Source organism: Rattus norvegicus, chromosome 7, assembly GCF_021556685.1.
Source record: "Rattus norvegicus strain SHRSP/BbbUtx chromosome 7, alternate assembly SHRSP_T2T, whole genome shotgun sequence".
NCBI classification, from domain to species: Eukaryota; Metazoa; Chordata; class Mammalia; order Rodentia; family Muridae; genus Rattus; species Rattus norvegicus.
Window position 1 is genome coordinate 98,756,093 of NC_141540.1, and position 18,222 is coordinate 98,774,314.

Below are 18,222 nucleotides of genomic sequence, written 5' to 3' on the forward strand. Positions count from 1 at the left end.
GGGAAAGAACCAGACTGTAGCTGATAAGCAGGAGGAGGCTGTAGCCCCAAACATCTGACAAAAAGAAGAAATCAACAAACCAAACCTAACTCATCCTTTGTCTTAGTCTCCTTCATGAACATCGTAAGCACTCCTGCTTAAAGAAGGAGGGTGATTTGAAGACAAAAGAAATAAAAAATTCAACCAACAAACTAACTCTAAATATGAAATTCTCAGTGCAAAAATAAAAACACCACAATCAATACATAAAATAACATGTCTCCTCAAAAAAAAAGCCATTAATAAAGTTCCCTATTGGAGATGAGCTGGAAGAAAATTTCAAAGAATAATTATAACTATGGTCAGAGAAGGCAAAGAGAGAAGTGAAGAAAGGGAGTCAACCCAGACTTGAGACTAGAGTTTGAAGGAAATCTGAACGATGAACTGAAGAGTTGAGTCAGCAGTTAAGACAATGGCTGCTCTTGCAGAGGACCTGCGTTTGCTTCTCAGCATATACATGATAGATCACAGCCATCTGTAACTCCAGGTCCAGATCTATCACCCTTCCCTGGCTCCTGTGTGTACCATGGATGCACACGGCACACAAACACACAGGCACACAAAACACTGAAACATTAATTTATTTCTGTATTTCTTTATTTTTATTTTTAGAGAAAAAAAACACCAAGCAGGTAAGCTAACTGCAGATCTTCACCTCCCCTCCAAATCCAATTCCCCAGTCTCACCCTGAGCTCTGTACCAGACCACATGCTGCAGCCTCCTCTCCCTGCTTGTCCCCCATCCCCGGTGGGTCACACAGATCTTTCCCTCCAGCCTTTCTCTCCATTCATCTTGTTATCCTAACTCTTGGTACCCAAGCAGCCGGAGAAGCAAGCTGACCAGCAAAGCAGGCAGGTGAGCTTCAGATCCCCATCCCTAGGTGTTTGCTTCCCATACCTAAAAGACACGCTTTACCTGGAACCACCACAGTCACACCTAGGAGGATCCCAGAATTCCCACCTAGGCAACCTACAAGGAACCACACCCTCCTGTGGATGTGGGCTAGGGGGGGTTAAAGGGGTCCACAGGAGGGAGGAAAATGAGGTGTTCCACCAGGAACTGCTTAGTCGCCTGTTAATGACGGCAGAGAGTGGGGAGAGGCCTCAGCAAATAGTCTGCTACAGAGCTGGACATGAGACCAGGGGATTGAATTTAGAGAAGGCAACAGAAACCAAGAAGTAAAACATCCATCCAACAAAAACAAGACCAGAAATCAGCACCTAGGATTACTATCTTCCCAAACCCAGATGCCTAGGCTTCAGCATGAAGTATATTCAGTAACAGCAAAGACAGTGTCGCCACTAGAACGCAGGAACCCTACCACAGTAGCCCCTGAGAATCACAATACAGTTGAAACAGAAGGAAAAATCTAAAAACTAACCTTTATGAATACAAGAGGTTCTTAAAGGTAGAAATCTATGAAAACAGAAACGAACAGTGGAAGGAAATGAATGAAACTATTCAAAACCTGAAAATGTAGATGGAATCAAAAAAAAAAAAAAACAGGGAAATCTGAAAATGAAAAATTTAGAAACTCAAACAGGAACCACAGAGGCAAGCTTTACTGACAGATTATAAGAGATGGAGAGAGAATCTGAAGGCACCATAGAAGAAACTGGCACAGGCTGGAGGGATGGCTCAGTGGTTAAGAGCACTGACTGCTCTTCCAGAGGTCCTGAGTTCAATTCCCAGCAACCACATGGTGGCTCACAACCATCTGTAATGGGATCTGATGCCCTCTTCTGGTGTGTCTGAAGACAGCGACAGTGTACTCATAAATAAATAAATCTGGAAGGAAGGAAGGAAAGAAGGGAGGAAGGAAGGAAGGAAGGAAGGAAGGAAGGAAGGAAGGAAGGAAGGAAGTCCAATGCAATGATGGCACAAGCTTGTGGGAGTAACCAAACATCTAGTTTGAATTAATGCCAATTCTCAGAGATGGAACTGATACCCAAAAGTGTTTTTGTAGCCAAGGACCTGAGGCTAGTATCATTTTAAGAAATATTCTAGGGGCATTTGATTTTTCAAAGTTTTTGGGCCATGAAAGAACCTTGAAAATCACTATTTTTTTTACTTTCCTTTTGATAAAAAAATACAATAAAAACTGAGATGTGGTCTTGGGACCCATTCACAATATTTAGTCATTATGTGTGAAAAATTCCAAAAATAAATCATTTAAAAGAATTTATGTTTAATCAAAAGAAGGAGAGAAAGAAATATCAGACTGGGAACGTAGCTCATACAAATATCAGACTGGGGGACATAGCTCAGTCAGCAAAAGCTTATTTGTAAGCAGGAAGACCTGTGTTTAATCCCCAGAACTCCCATTACAGACGCATTACACGTGGGGCTGGGAAAACGGCTCAGCATTTAAGAACGCTGACTTCTCTTCTAGAGGACCCAGATTCAATTCCCAGTACTCACATGAAAGTTCACAACTGCCTGTAACTTCTATTCCAGAGTATCTAACTCCCTCACACATTCAAACAAAATTCCAATATACATAAAATAAATATTTAAAAATGTAAAAATGCTAAACATGCAATGTACTTTTTCTAATTTTTATTATTTATTTTTTTAAATTATAACTGCATAATTTCCACCTTCTCTTTCCTCCCTCTAAGCCTTCGAATACACCCCTTCTTGCTCTCTTTTAAATTCATGACCTCTTTCCATTAATTATTGTTACATACATACATGTGTATGCATACACATGTGCTGGAGAGGCAGAGGCAGGAAGACCCTGGAGCTTGCTTGTTAACCAGCCCAACCTAATTAAAGAGTTTCAGGCCAGTGAAAACCCTATCTCAAATAAAGGTTGACAGGCACCTAAAAACAACACCAAGGGTTGTACTTTGGTCTTCACATATGTGCACACATGTACATATACCCCCTCAGAGCAGGAAGGTGAGATATTTCAATTACATAGTTACATGTACATTTAAAAACATTAATTATCCCGATTTATGCACCTACCAATCCCATCTATCTTTATTTGACCCAAGTGTGCTCCTGACAATTACCTTAGTGAAAGTTTCTATTGCTGCACAAAACACCATGACCAAAAAACAAGCTGGGGAGGAAAGGGTTTATTTACACTTCCACATTGCTGTTCATCACTGAAGGAAATCAGGACAAGACCTCAAACAGGACAGGATCCTGGAGGCAGGAGTTGATGCAGAGGCCATGGAGGGGTGCTGCTTACTGGCTTGCTTCATATGGCTTGCTCAGCCTGCTTTCTTATAGAACCCAGGATTACCAGCCCAGAGATAATACTAGCCACCATGGGCTGGACCATTTCCCATTGATCATCAATTGAGAAAATATCTTACAGTTGGATCTCATGGAGGCATTTCTTCAACCTAGGCTCCTTTCACTCTGATGCCTCTAGCTTGTGTCAAGTTGACATACAAAAACAGCCAATACAATGCTTATGATGGCTTCTTCTGTCCCCCTAAAAATTATCTCCTTTAAGCTATGATATCCATTTTGATTTGTCTGTATATCATACAGTCGTCAAAACTATGGCCGTAATTTGTATGTGGATCAAATTCATTCAATTGAAATAATCAAACTTTCACCTGGGCTCATAACTACAGCCTAACACGTTCTCTGGGGATTGAAACCCAATGATGCCAAGCATGTTTGACCTGCATCCGAGGACATCCAACGTGGTATTTATCCTCATAAGCTATTACAAGAATAAGTGTTCAGGTAAAACTTCAGAGTGAGAGACATAGACATCATGATGTCTGCCTACTAGATGATGTTCAAATACTTCAGCAATGTGTGGTGTTGTATTGTATGTGTCAAGGTGATAAAGCCATGGGTTATCCAACTACCTGATTAGATTTTGCTCCTGGACGTGTCTGCGGGATATTCCTGGAGAAGATCAACACCTCTGTTGATACTTTTCACATTGCTATGACAAAATACCTGTTTGCAAGCCAAAGACCCAAGACCACCCAGGCTTCCAGAACCATCTTGAGGGCCAAACATTTAGGGTATGAATCTGTGGGAACATATCATATTCAAATCATAACAGTGTGTGAAGGCCTGAGAAACCAAGACTGGAAGTAATCTTTGAGTCACCACAGCTATCCCCTGCCTCTTGTTCCCCTCAGGCTCTGAAATGGAGGAATGGCACCAATCCACATGGGAGGAGCCATATGCCTTGCCCAGTTCTCTTATTCAGATGCTGTGATATTTAATCTTCATAATCAATTTTTGATGAGATTTAGAATTGCCTAGAAGACACATCCCCTAAGTATGTTTGTGAGGTGAAGTGGAAATTTCTGGTTGTATCATGTGATGCAGACTTACATGATGTTTTGCTGAGGCAAGACCCATGAAAGGACATGAGATGTTTGTAAAGAGTATAAGTAAGACTCAACAGACAGGGTGTTTGCATAGCAGGCTGCACAATTCATCATTGGTCTTGCATCTTCACTACTCGTCACTTTGTTGAGAAAGGCACAGAAGAGAACTCTAGACATCTGCTTGGTTCTGGTTGCCCCCACTGACTCATGACAGTTTGGCAGATGCCTGGTGGTTTCTGCTGGATTGGGCTACCACTAACGCCTTTGGACTGGACTATTAGGTATTCTGGTACTACTGAACTGGACTATTGGCATCCTGACGACAGAGATTGGAATTGCCCCCAAAGAACTACTTCTAAACAGGTTCACATCCCCTTGTCCTATCTACCATTTTTCTCTTTTACTTTTGGATAGTGGGCTGGAAGATTTGAGAATCCTCATTAAAGTATATTTATGAAAAATCTAAGTCTACAGTGAGGGTGTTTCCAGAGAGACTTAGTTGAGGGACAAAGACACATTCTAAATATAAGTGATACCATGCCATGGACTTGGGTCCCAGAAAGAACCAAAAGCAGAAAACAGATGTCCCTAGTACTCATCTATCTGTCTTTCTATCTATCTATCTATCTATCTATCTATCTATCTATCCATTCATCCATCTATCTACCTACCTGCATCCTGGCTGGACAGGATGACCAACTGCTCACACTCTTGCTGCCATCCCTTCCCTGTCACAATGACTGCATTCTCAAACTGTGAGAAAAACAAAACAAAGCAAAAATCTCACTTTCTTAAACTGTTAGAATCTACACGACTGCCAGTTTGATTCTTGGACCTTCAAACTGCACATCACCTCATGTCTTGGGTCTCCAGCTTGCAAACACTAGATGCAGGGACTTCTCAGCATCCTGTCATGTGAATCAATCCCTCAATCTCTATGTGTGTAAACATCATTTGCTCTGTTTGTCCAAAGAGCCCTAGCTCATGCACAAGGCACTCAAGGCTCTTCACAGATGGATCTCCATCAGCCTTTCCAAAATTATTTCTCAAAACGACATTTGTGTTCCTTGCATTCCAGCCAAAATTAAATTTCGTTATTATATTCTATTTAGTGTAATTATCATTATTATGTAGCCTTTACAGAGAGCCTAAACCTTTATTCCAGGCATATCAATATTTTCAAAACTAATATTACAGGAAAGCTTTTAGGAAATAGTAGATCCAGGTTAAAAAAAAAAAGGTCCTTCCTACTCATATAAATTAGTTTGCTTATTTAACAAAATTAAATAAATGTCAGTTTGCCTTTAGAGAAAGGGCTGTCTCAGAGCCCTCTACTGGCTAATATTTAGTCTCTGGAATTTTCCCAGGCTTATTTGCTTTTTGGGCCTTTTTCCTCAGCCATATGTGTTTACATCTGCATAGTACAGCTTTTCCCAGGAGCCCCTCATGATGCCCAAGCCACCTTCCATCCCACCTTCTTATTACACTTCTCCTTCCTTATTGACCCATCAGTCATCCTTGGCTTGTCTCCATGCATCCAAAGCCTCACCATCCTTTTGTGTACACACCTCTCCAGGGAGCCTCACCCTGGCGCTCTGTCTTTCCCACAAAACTTTCCCACGGTTCCCCACTATGCCTCTCCTCACAGGTTACTTAATCCTGCTGTTCTGTGCCTATCTTCCTCAACAAATGGCAAGCAAAATCCAAACAATAGTTCTTTGTAGGTCCCTACCAAAAGAAAGCACAACACACAACATGTTCAAGTTTTTTTCTATTGTAATGGTTGATGCTTCAAAGTATAAATCAACAAAACTGGACTTCTAATGATCTACCACATATGGCCTGGCTTTACCGTTTATTGAGTGACCGTAAAAAGCTTACAAAATTCAATAAGCACTGGTATGTTGTGTCAAGGCCAAGTTTCCTTAAGTAATTACTGGCAAGTAACACTGTGGAATAAAGGTGGGGTGGGGGGAGCCATAGCCTCATTAAGTCAGCTTAATATATTTCTGGGTAAGAAGTGGATTCATGAGTCAGACTGTCTCTTCTATGACCCCGTAGCCACCTTCTACATAGTATTAGTGAAAAGCTGCCATTCAAATGGCAACACAGGAAGGATTGAGCTCTAGCCCCTGCTAAGTTTCTGGACCAGTTGAATTTCTGCAAACCAGGTTGATATTAAAGTGAGTGTTTGTTCTGGCTGGTCAGCCAACTCATCAAAAAAGAGAACTCACATTTTCCCCTGCCTTTTCAATCCCTCTAGTGGCTTAACAGACATTAGAATTCAATAAGCCAGTTGGTGCTTACTGAGCAGTAACTATATACCCAGCACAACCAGGTTCTTGCCAGTTTCTTTAAGAGTGATTCCAATAAAAATAACCCATACAGAGACACGCAGATGGTGCCTGAAGCTGCAATTTCTCTGAAGTGTGCATACTCTTCTTCATCCTTAGAAATCATAGTACAAGTTCACTAAAAGCAGAAATACATCTATGGGAAACCCCAAGTTTCCTCACCTGCATTTCAGTTGGACATAACCATGAGGCAAACTTTGGCCAAGAACAGCTGGGTGTGTGTTTCTAGAACATTTGTTTAAAGCAGCCAATGAAATCAGGAAGGATATCCCTTTGCCCTTCCTCCCTCCCTTTGACTGCTACCTGAGAAGCTCCAGTAATTCCTAGAGCCCCAACAGCCATCTTGGACCAGAGATAAGAGCTCTCTCCTCTCTCCTTACTAGCCCACCAAGCCTACTGGATTATGATCCTGACTTTACATACTTATTTGACCTTGCTTACCTCCTTTAATAGCCCTATCTCAAAAACTATAGTCACACTGAAGATGCTGGTACAACCTATCAGTTTTCAGGGACACATTTCAGTCCATGTACTCTAACTGAATTCTTGTCCCTTGCACTTGGCAAAGACATGATGCACTGCCACTTGGCCTGAAATCCCAAGTCAGCATTATCTGGGGCTGATGCTGAGGCCTCCCAGAGCACACTGCCTACTTGTTCATTACTCTTGTTTTGGGGTTGCTATTGGCCCCTCCCAACTTTGGCATATGCTTCAAGCCCTTTCATCAAGGCAAACATCCGGGTTTCCCTGCTTACTTCCAAATTTCAGTCCCGTACATTTCAGACTTGTTCACAGTGCTTTTCTCTGCATGCTGACTTGGTTGTAAGGTTCCCCAATGACTCAAGTGAGGAAATTGTAATACAGCTCACAGCACTGCAAAGACTTGACAGCAAGGCTGAACTTTTGCCTTAACAACACTCAAGAGAGAGAAAATCTACAAGTCTGCAGGCGGGGAGGTCATCGCCATGGCCACTACTTATAGCTGCGTAGGTTGTATGCTCCACTGTTGACAGCATAAGCTATCACTAATCTATGTGTGGTCTATACTGTGGGACAGATGTGGCTATGTGCACTCACGCTTCTGATAATAGGTGGAAGTCAGAATGTAAGTTGGGATATTGACAGACCTATTGGCCTAAAAGAAGGAGGGAGAAGAGAGAGCAAAAAAAAGTGATTAATGCCTACAAAGAGAAAACTGAGATTTGAGGACTTGGAAGGATAGGTATTTGTAGCATGCAGGTATGAACAGTCATATGTTAAGATATGAAAGGAAGTCTATCATTCATAGTGATTGCATTAATTGTATATAAGTATTGTGAGACATTCACCCATGTATTCTAATACAATTCCCTCTCTGGTAAGAACTATTATAAATACCACTTGATAGCTGAATGAATGAACATTTGTCAGTCAAGGAATTTCCCAAGAAGTGCTAGTCTACTAGAGAAGAAAGCTTTGGGGCTAAGTCCCTGTCCCAAGGCCATGTTCCTGAGTTGGGCATGAGCCACAATGGTAGAGCACTTGCCTCCCAATTCTATACCCCTATTGAATCTAGTCATGGTCTGGATACTAAGCATTTTCTCATTTTCATTCATTAGTGTGAAAAGTTAGAAGCATCTACAGAACTTCCCAAGGATGATGGTAGAAACTCTGACGCTCAAACTGACTCTGGATCCCCAGCTCCTTCCATCACCGAATGTTAGATTTCTTAAATAATTCCTGTCCACAAGAATAGTCACCCTTCAAAACTCACTCCCCTAACACCTAACACCACCCTCAAATGCAGCTGGGGACCAGCAGTAATTCAGCAGTGAAGTTGACCTAGTGGACCAGGTTGTTTGACCTAGTGGACAAATCGTTGAAACAATTTGTGAGATGTTACTTACTTCAGAAGGAAGATGAGCATAAATGACTTAGTGATGTATTTCTGTGCAGATGACGAGAGCTGAGAAGCTGGAGTAGAGTGTATGCTCAGCCTGTAGATTCTGTGATCCTTAAATAAGGATAGGACAATTTCAAATGAGGGTCTGGATCAAGAACAATTTGCTTTAACCTCAGAATATTATTCTTTTCTTCTATTATTTGTCCTCCCTCTATACCTCAAGGTGTTTATGATTTAAAGATACACACACACTCTCCCTCACACACACATACACATACACTTACACTCACTCACACACACTCACATCCACACTCACACACATACAATATGCATACATGCACGTATTCACACATACACCTGTACTCATACATATACACACTCACACATATACACATACATGCTCACATACATACACATACATAAGCATACATATCATATATACTCATATACATACATGAATGCACACACATACACATATGCACACAGTAACACATACACACAGACATGCATACACATACATACACACTGATGCATATACATAAAAGTACACACACATAGTCACACATACACATACACTTACATACACATTCACATATATACATACATAAACAGTCACACATTTACTCATACATAATCATGTACACACACACACACACACACACACACTTATAAAGTCAGGTTAACCAGACACAGTGACACACATCTTTAATCCCAGAACTCAAAAAGTAGGAGCTGGCTGACCTCTGTGAGTTCTAAACTAGCCAAGGCTTTACACAGTGAGATCCTATCTCAATAAAATATATGTAAGCAAAGACCTTGCATGACAAGTCTGTACAGAGGAGGTGATTGCAAACACTCTGGTGGCCCTAACAGCTTTTCCTTTGTTGGGAGCGTATTAGAAGAAGACAATTTTAGAACTGGGGCTTTTCTATTGGGTTTGACAGAAATGAAACTCAAAGCTAACCAGGAAAGCAAGTTCAGATTTCAAGATCACAGAGGTACTAAAGATTGAAACTCAGGGTCAGACCTAAATTTACTCCAGCTAAAATTCCTCAATTTCCCTTCATATGGGCTGACAAGACTGAAGGAAGACAGATGTAGGTGAGGACAGAGAACAGGGCACTGAAAGGCTCCAGAAAGAAGTCTGATACGTTTCTCCACCCAAGTCATGTTTTGTTTGAGTCCATTTCTCTTGCTTTAGCCATTCTTGTCTTGGGGGCTAGATCTAGCCAAGGTGACATCAGGTAACTTTGTAAGAGTTATGGTCTAGCCTCATCTACTCAACAGCTATCCCCAGGGAGAAAATGAGGACCAGAAAGGTGATGTAACTTTACTATGGTTATCTAAACACTTCGTATCTGCATCTGGAGTCTAGCACATGAGCATTTGTGTCTGCCACTCTTTTAAATGCCTGTAACAGTTATTGGTTAAGTATATTTTAGCTCACTGTGGCTTTGCCCCAATCAGGCACCTGTCACCTTGGAGTCACCACCCAGGATCTTTTTTTTAAGTTTTGAAAACTAAATTTATTATTGTAACAAGTGTGATTTGAGTAGGAAAATATTGAGAAAGCAGAAGATGACCTAGTAGAGTGGGTTCTCTCCATCAATCCCCACATGAAATACCAGAAATTGAGCTCAAGTTATCTGGAGATCTGTTTACCCTCTGAGCCATGTCACCAGTGCCACCTAGCTTCTTAAGACTTGTCAACATGTGTGGAGTCTCCCTTGGGACAGGCTATCAGACAAGATGAAGACTGGCTTCATGTTACAGAAAACTTAAGAAAGATGTATGCATATTTTCTTTTGAACATTAAAGAAGGCAATCATACTCAATCTAGGGATAGTAAAGGAGCAATATAAACTTGTCTGAGACCTGGGCTTCTACTAGTGAGTTCCTTTTAGCATAGCTCTGATTTGCAAGGTGTTTGATGCTTTTGCCTTGCTAAAGCTCCAACCAACACCATTGACCATAGAGTAAAAGGGAAGTAAGAAGAAATAGATGCCCCCTCCTTTTAAGAATACTTCCTAAGTTTATTCACAAAGCCTATCTCACTGATCTAAACCAAACTCAATCAAAAGGTTCCTTCCCACTTGCAAAGTAGTCCTTTACAAGTTGGTAATATCCCATCTCCTTAAAGTTGGGAGGAAACAGATCTCGAGGGACAACACAGACTGGTGCCATAGACTCTAAGTAAACATTCTTAGGTGGAAGAGAAGTTAAGAGAAGTCACACTCAGAAGTCAACATAAACTCTAATGTGAAAAGAGAAGAGTGTGAAACAGCAGGACAAAGAAAGGAGAGAGGTTTGTGTGGAGAAAATCTCACAGGCAAAGGTCTAGGAGACAGATCAAAAGTTAATGAAACACACCTTTTCCCCACCGACACCTGATCAGGTAGCACAGTTAGGGGAAGGGGATCCCATGGCAGACAACAGAATCAGAGACAGCCCCACTCCAATTGTTAGGGGACCCACAGGAAGGCCAAGCTTCACATGTGTTACAATGTGTATGGTAGCCTAGATCCAGTCTCTGCATGCTCTTGGGGGCGGGGAGGGGGGAATGTAAAGGGAGGAATTTGTAAGGGGGGACTAAAAGGAGAGCAGAGGGGGCTGCAATCAGAATGTAAAGTGAATAAATAAATTAATAAAGAGGGAAAAAAAGTTCATGAAGGGGAAACAGTTCAATTCCTGAGCCAATGCTAATTGAGTACAACCATGGGAACCAAGCAGAGAGCTAGAATTAGGGGGCTTTGATGACTCTTCAATACTTGCATACCTAAGTCTTAGCTTTAAGCATCTACTCAATTAACATTTCTTGAGTATCTAATATATGATAAGAATGGTGTCTATTTGAGTAGTAAGCCAGGCAAGAGACATTAGATGCATTAATCTCAGACTCCAAAAGGAAAGAGAACATATAAGCAAGGAATGCCTTCTGGTTTGTGCAGAAATGGGAAGGGCTATGAGGGAAGTTGCCCTTTTTACCGGTGGGCTCCATCTTCAGAGAGCCTCATGGGAGATGGTTCACATAGTTCTGAATTATCCCCTGGTAGGAGCAAATGCCTTCCCACTGTGCTGCTCATTCTCAGATCTGTCCTGTGGATTTGGGAACCTGTGAGACAAGATTGCATTTCATGAAAGCCATAGGCAGAAATGGGAAAGATGGGGTAAGTATCGAAGTTATAGTTTCCGAAAGGATTTTCAAATGTCTTTATTCTCGATCTAGTGCCAGATAGCCCTCCTGGATTCATCTAGAGCAGCAGATCTCAATTTGTGGGTTGTGACTCCTTTGGGTTCACATATCAGATACCCTACATATTAGATATTTACACTAGGATTCCCAAGAGTAGCAAAATTACAGTTATGAAGTACCAAGGAAGTAATTTTATGGTGGGCATCACCACCACATGAGGATCTGCATTAAATGCTCATGGCATTAGGAAGGTTGAGAACCAGTGTTCTAGAGAAATGTCCATAGGCAATGGGTATTCTATGATATAGGAATAGACCCTTGGATGTAATCAGCTTGACAGGAGCATTCCCATCCTCTGTTTCCAAATCAATTGATCCATTTATTTTATCCTCCTGAGGAAGACAAGTCTAATTATGATCATTAGCCCTAGCAACTTTTAAAAAGAGACACATTGTGCCAGGTTTGTTGTGGTGGTGGTAGTAGTTGTGGTGGTGGTATTTTGGGTTCTTTTTTTGGTTTGGTTGGTTGGTTGGTTGGTTGGTTGGTTGGTTGGTTGGTTGGTTGGTTGGTTGGTTGGTTTCCTTATGTGGCCCTCTTATTGACAGCAAGTGATTTGGTTATCCTATTAAGGACAACACAGAACCAAGATGGTACAAATGCTATAGTCCTAGTCTTGAGGGTATAATGAGGATTGAATCAATCAATAACACCTGGGACAGTCTTAATGCAGTCAGCATCACAACCCACCTGTCCCCATGAGCAGACCTCTACTGCTTTGTTCTGTCCAACTGCTCTGGGCTCAGCAGGTAACCTAAGGATTGACTCCATAGTCACACGACCTTTGACAAGTTACCTAACGCTCTAAGCTTTCATTGCCTCCTCTCCAAAATAAAAATGAGCCAGTGTATACCACATAAGATCACCTGGGTGATGAAAGCTTGCTGTAACAAAAAAATAGGCCAATTAGCCCAGTGTACATATGTAAAAGGCTACCAGCTGCAGACAGCAAGGGAATAGGGACCCAGCTATGCCGTGATCACCCATCTCAATTCTTTACAGAACAGTATTATCTTTTTAAGGACAATGGCTTTCAAATTATGCCGAGGAGCCTCAACATCTTCAAAAGGGCAGAGCGACACAGATCCTCTTTGTCCTTCTCGTCACCAGTACAGTACAGCTTTATCTGTTCCAAAAATAGAGTTAATTCCATTCTCAATAAAGTGCTACTGGAGAGCAATATTTGAAACCTCCTCCCCCTCTCATGCTTGAGTAAGTTCATTAAATTTGAGATGTACAGAAATGGCCACCTATCCTTGATTTCCTATTCACTCAAACATCAACTTATTTTTTCAGTCATTCACATTCTGCACATCTTTTTGAGCAAACTTCCAGTTACAACCTGAGTAAATGGCACAGATCCTAGGGGCCTGTGAGCGATGAAGACAGTGAAACATAGCAGCCCAGTTTTAGAAGCTGCATGAGGGAAGCTGACTAAATAAAGAGTAGTTCAAGGTTTTTGGGAGTTCAAATAGATTACTGGAGACCCAAGGATACAAGCTGAAGCCCAGAATGCCAGTGTAGAGATGAGAAAAACTAATATGTGGTTTTACAAGGTGGATCCCCAATGGTAAGAGAATGAGAAGTACAGTACTCTATGTTGTCCAGCAATTTGAAAAGTCAAAAGAGCCCTTCAGTTCCCACCTGTACCAGGGACCAGAACCCCAGTGCTGGACCCAATCCCACATAGCCCATACCCCAATTGAAGCTCAACTCCCCAGGTATTCTGACACATAAAGGATCACAGGATTGCAGGATCACAGGCTCACAGGAAGGACAGGCTCCAGTCAGAGACAGGGAGGCCAGATAACACAAGAGATAATCAGGTAGCAAGAAATAAGTGCAAGAACATAAGCAACATCAAGACTATGTGGCATCATCATAACTCAGTTCTCCAACCACAGCAAGTCCTGGATACCCTAACACACCAGAAAAGCAAGATTCAGATCTAAACTCTCATTTCAGGAAGATGATAGAGGACATTAAGAAGGGCATAAATAACTCCCTTAAAGAAATAAAGGATAACACGATGAGAAAAACTACTCCCAAGAAAAAGCAAGAAATTAACCTTTTCACAACACACCCAAAAGAAGAAACACACACAAACATAATTCCACCTTTAACAACAAAACTAACAGGAAGCAACAAGCACTGGTCCCTAATATCTCTCAACATCAATGAACTCAATTCCCCAATAAAAAGCCATAGGCTAACAGACTAGATACATAAACAGGATCCAGCATTTTGCTGCATACAGGAAACTTACCTCAGAGTCAATGACAGATATTACCTCAAAGTAAAAGGATGGGAAAAATTTCCAAGCAAATGGTCCCAAGAAACAAGCTGGAGTAACCATCCTAATAGCCAGCAAAATACACTGTTAACCAAAAGTCATCAAAAAGATGGGGAAGGACACTCCATACGCATCCAAGGAAAAACCCACCGAGATGAACTCTCAATTCTGAACATCTAGGCCTCAAATGCAAGGGCACCAACAATTGTAAAAGAAATCTTACTAAAGCTCAAAGCACACACTGAACCTCACACAATAGGAGTAGTAGATTTCAGTACCCCACTCTCACCGATGGACAGATTATAGAAACAGAAACTAAACAGAGACACAGTGAAACTAACAGAAGTTAGGAACCAAAAGGGTTTAACAGGTATCTATTGAACATTTCATCCTAAAAGAAAAGAATATACCTTCTTCTCAGCACCTCATGGTACCTTCTGCAAAGTTGACCATGTAATCGGTCACTAAACAGGCCTCAACAGTTAAAGGAATAATCCCATGCATCCTATCAGACCACCATGGACTAAGGCTGGTCTTGAATAGGAGCAAAAACAACAGAAGACCACATACACATGGAAGCCGAACAACTCTCTACTCAGTGATAACCTGGTCAGGGAAGAAATAAAGAAAGAAATAAACGACTTTTTAGAATTCAATGAGAAGGAAGTCACAATATATCCAAACTTACGGGACACAATGAAAGCAGTGCTAAAAGGAAAACTCATAGCTCTGAGTGCCTCCATAAAGAAGTTGGAGAGATCATAGACTAGCAGCTTAACAGCTCATTTGAAAGCTCTAGAACAAAAAGAAGCAAATACACTCAAGGGGAGTAAATAATCAAACTCAGGGCTGAAATTAACCAAGTAGAAACAAAAATAACTGTACAAAGAATAAACAAAACCTGGAGCTGGTTCTTTGAGAAAATCAAAAGGATAGATAAACCCTTAACCAGACTAACCAGGGAACACAGAAACAGTGCCCAAATTAACAAAATCAAGAGTGAAAACAGCAGAAACATAAAATTAAAAAAAATAATCAGCTCCTACTACAAAAATCTATACTCAACAAAACTGGAAAACCTGGATGAAATGGATGATTTCCTAGACAGACACCAGATACCAAAATTAAACCAGGATAAGATAAACCATCTGAACATCCCCATAACCCCCCAAGGAAATAGCAGTCATTAGAAGTCTACCAACCAATAAAAGCCCAGGGCCAGATGGTTTTAGTGCAGAATTCTATCAGACCTTCATAAGGTCTAATACCAATACTCCTCAAACTATTCCATAAAATAGAAACAAAAGGACCACTACTCAATTCTTTCTATGAAGCCACTGTTACACTGATACCTAAACCCCAAAAGGACTCATCAAAGAATGTGAACTACAGACCAATTTCCATTATGAATATTGATCCCAAAATATTCAATAAAATTCTCAAAAACCAAATACAAATACACATCAGAGCAATCATCCAGCATAATCAAGTAGGCTTCATCCCAGGAATGCAGGATGATTCAATATATGTAAATTCATCAATGTAATCCACTATATAAACAAACTCAAAAAAATTCCACATGATCACCTCATTGAATGCTGAAAAAGCCTTTGACAAAATAAAACACCATTGCTGTAAAAAGTATTGGAGAGGTCATGAATTCAAGGTGCATGCCTAAATATAATAAAAGAAATATACAACAAACCAATAGCCAACATCAAACTAAAAGGAAAGAAACTCAAAGCAATCCCATTAAAATCAGGGACAAGGCTGCCCACTCTCTCCCTACCTATTCAATATAGTACTCAAAGTTCTAGTCAGAGCAATCAGACAACAAAAAGAGATCAAAGAGATACAAATTGGGAGAGGGGAAGTCAAGATATCACTGTTTGTAGATGATATGATAGTATACATAAGCAACCCTAAAAATTCTACCAGAGAACTCCTACAGCAGATAAACACCTTCAGCAATGTGGCTGGATATAAAATTAACTCAAACAAATCAGTAGCCTTCCTCTACTCAAAAGATAAAAGGGCTGAGAAAGAAATTAGGGAAACGACACCCTTCACAATAGTCACAAATAATACAAAATGCCTTGATGTGACCAAGCAAGTGAAAGAGCTGTATGACAAGAACTTCAAATCCCTGAAGAAATAAATTGAAGAAGACCTCAGAAGATGGAAAGATCCCCCATGCTCACGGTTTTAAAATGACCATCTTACTAAAAGCAATCTACAGATTCAAGCACTCCCCATCAAAATTTCAACTCTGAGCTGGAGAGATGGCACAGTGATTAAGAGCATTGACTGCTCTTCCAGAGGTCCTGAGTTCAAATCTTGGCAACCACATGGTGGCCCACAACCATCTGTAATGAGATCTGATGCCCTCTTCTGGTGTGTCTGAACACAGCTACATTGTCCTTATATATAGTAAATAAATCTTTTTTAAAAATTCTAACTCAATTCTTCATATAGTTAGAAAGCAATTTGTAAATTCATTTAGAATAACAAAAAACCTAGGATAAAACTATTTTCAATAATAAAAGAACTTTGGGGGTGGGGGGAAATCACCATACCTGACCTCAAGCTATACTACAGAGCAATAGTGATAAAAAAAAAAAAAAAAAAAAAAAACGGTACGGTACTGGTACAGAGACAGGCAAGTAGATCAATAGAATAGAATTGAAGATCCTGAAATGATCCCACACACCTATGGTCACTTGATCTTTGACAAAGAAGCTAAAACCATCCAGTGAAAAAAAGCATTTTCAACAAATGGTGCTGGTTCAACTGGAGGTCAGCATGTAGAAGAATGCAGATCATCCCATTCTTACCTCCTTGTACAAAACTCAAGTCCAAGTGGATCAAGAACCTCAACATAAACCAGATATGCTGAATCTAATAGAAAAGAAAGTGGGGAAGAGACTTGAATTCTTGGACACAGGGGAAAAATTTCTTGAACAGAACACCAATGGCTTATGCTTTAAGAGCAACAACTGGCAAATGGGACCTCATAAAATCAAAAAACTTCTGTAAAGTAAAGGATGGTGTCAATAGGACAAAATGGCAACCCACAGATTGGGAAAAGATTCTTACCAATCCTACATCTGATAGAGGGCTAATATGCAAAATATACAAAGAACTCAAGAAGGTAGAATCCAGAGAACCAAATAACCCTATTAAAAATTGCAGTGCAGAGGTAAATAGAGAGTTCTCAACTGGGGAATCTCGAATGGCTGAGAAGCACTTAAAAAAATGTTCAACATCCTTAGTTATCAGGAAGATTCAAATCAAAACGACCTCACACCAGTCAGAATGACTAAGATCAAAAATGCAGGTGACAGCAGATGTTGGTGAGGAAGTGCAGAAATAGGAACAGTCCTCCACTGCTAGTGGGACTACAGGCTGGTAAAACCAATTTGTAAATCAGTCTGGTGGTTCCTGAGAAAATTGGAAATAGTTCTAGCTCAGGACCCAGCTACATCATTCCTGGGCATATACCCCAAAGATGCTGCGATGTATAACAAGGACACATGCTCCACTATGTTCATAGCAGCCTTTTTTATAATATCCAGAAGCTGGAAACAACCCAGATGTCCCTCAACAGAAGAATGGATACAGAAAATGTGATACATATACACAATGGAGAACTAAGCAGCAATTATAAACAATGACCTCATGAAATTCTTAGGCAAATTGATAGAACTACAGAATATCATCCTGAGTGAGGTAACCCAGACACAAAAGAACACACATGGTACGCACGCACTCACTGATCAGTGGATAGTAGCCCCCAAACCCTACAATGCCCATAATAAAACCCACAGAACATATGGAGCATAGAAGGAAGACCAGGGTGTTGTCTCAGTCCTGCATTGCAGGATGATTGTGGGAGGTGGAGGGAAGGGGAAACCAGGGAGGGAGAAAAGAGGGGGAAGGAAATAAGGGTGACAGCATCGGGATCTGCAGGAGATGTGAGAGAGGTACAGAGGGCCAGGAAATCTAACAAAAATATATAGCAGAGAGGTGAGGAACTGGGGATAGCCACCGGAGGGTCCCAGACACAAGAGAAACTTGAGGCTCCCAGG

General features: G+C 40.9%; 1 protein-coding gene across 40 annotated transcripts in view; it reads right to left on the bottom strand.

Annotated features, from left to right (window-relative positions):
* The window catches only part of LOC148004800 (uncharacterized), a 95,580-nt gene that overhangs the window by 44,683 nt on the left and 32,675 nt on the right, over positions 1-18,222 (bottom strand). For 18 of the 40 annotated variants that reach the window (XR_015625539.1, XR_015625556.1, XR_015625526.1 and 15 more), the window contains exon 2: positions 8,596-8,702. The exons of 15 other annotated variants lie outside the window; for them this stretch is intronic. The gene's annotated coding sequence lies outside the window, so the exon portion shown is untranslated. Of the gene's footprint in view, positions 1-8,595; positions 8,703-11,576; positions 11,704-18,222 lie in introns of all 40 variants that reach the window. 7 more of the 40 variants (XR_015625527.1, XR_015625525.1, XR_015625538.1 and 4 more) reach the window with 1 other exon arrangement.